Below are 1,414 nucleotides of genomic sequence, written 5' to 3' on the forward strand. Positions count from 1 at the left end.
TCGAGTCGGCGACCCACCACACACGGAGACGACGACTCTCGTCTCCGGAGAACCTCGCGAATCGCTTGCACCCCACGTCATCTCACGGGGCCGCTGGATAGCGGACTGCCAGAGACGAAGCCCGCGGTCTCCACGCGGCGAGCGGACACCTATCCGCATTTCGCAAAACGAACCGGCCGCTCTCTACCCTCGGGCCGTTCGAAACATAGTTCATGTCTAAAGTGTACGACCACAGGTGAATATTACCATAAGGAACATATAATTAGTTTCCCACGCATAGATATGCCAAGAAGAACCGATGCAACTTTCCGGAATAGAACCGACCTGGACCACCATAAAATGGATTCACCTTTAGAAAAACTTTCAATTGATATGATGAAAAGTATTGCGGTATCCAATTCATTACATCTATTAGATCTAGGTATAATAAAACGTTTATTAACTGGATTCGTATACGGAACGTTGGGTTTGAAAACTAAGTGGTCTGCAAACGTAACCAAATTAGTGTCTAATTTCCTCGTTCAATGTAGAATGCCAAGAGAAATTCATCGAGCCGTTAGAGGACTTGGTTGCTTAAAATTTTGGAAAGGAACTGAATATCGAACATTTAGTTTGTACCTAACACCCGTTATATTGAAAGAGTACTTATCTGAAGTAATATACCACCATTATGTGTTGTTCTTTTGTGGTATAGTAATTTGTTATTACAAGTCATATTTAAAGTATAGCAGATAAGTTATTAAATGTTTTTATAGAACATTACATAAAAATTTACGGCATTGATTCAATTAGCAGTAACGTACATAATCTTTGCCACTTAGTTGAAGAAGTAAAGGATTTCGGCGATTTATCCACCTTAAATTCTTATCCATTTGAAAATTATTTACAGAAAATTAAAAAAATACTCCGAACGGGAAACAAACTATTGCCGCAAGCAGCTAGACGAATTTTTGAGATTAGTAATTTAAAACAAATTAAAAATCGTAGTAATAAAAGATATCCTATTCTAAAGAATAAAAATTCTGGAGACAATTGTGGTCGAAGTAAATATAAACATTTTTTTTACAAAGTTGAATTAATGGACGGAGTAACACTTTCAAGTGAAGACAGAAACCAATGGTTTTTAACAAAACAGAATGAAATTATTGGCATGAAGAATGACTATGTAACGAGCCGTTCGCAAAACAAATAGAACAAGAACCGGATTAATGATAATCAAACGACTCGTCACGAAACCGAACGCGACAAACCGATGTAAACATCACCGACCGACCGCAAAGATCACAACATAACAGCATGTTAAAAGTAGTATAAAAGACCGCACGAAAAGCTCAGCGAGAGCAGTCTTCCGAGGCACTCCGCTGAACAGAGCTCAGACTCCGACAGCACTAGCACCTCGCGAACCCCGCTAACT

This window comes from Odontomachus brunneus, unplaced genomic scaffold, assembly GCF_010583005.1.
Source record: "Odontomachus brunneus isolate Ranch 3 - 2012 unplaced genomic scaffold, Obru_v1 Obru_scaffold_202, whole genome shotgun sequence".
NCBI classification, from domain to species: Eukaryota; Metazoa; Arthropoda; class Insecta; order Hymenoptera; family Formicidae; genus Odontomachus; species Odontomachus brunneus.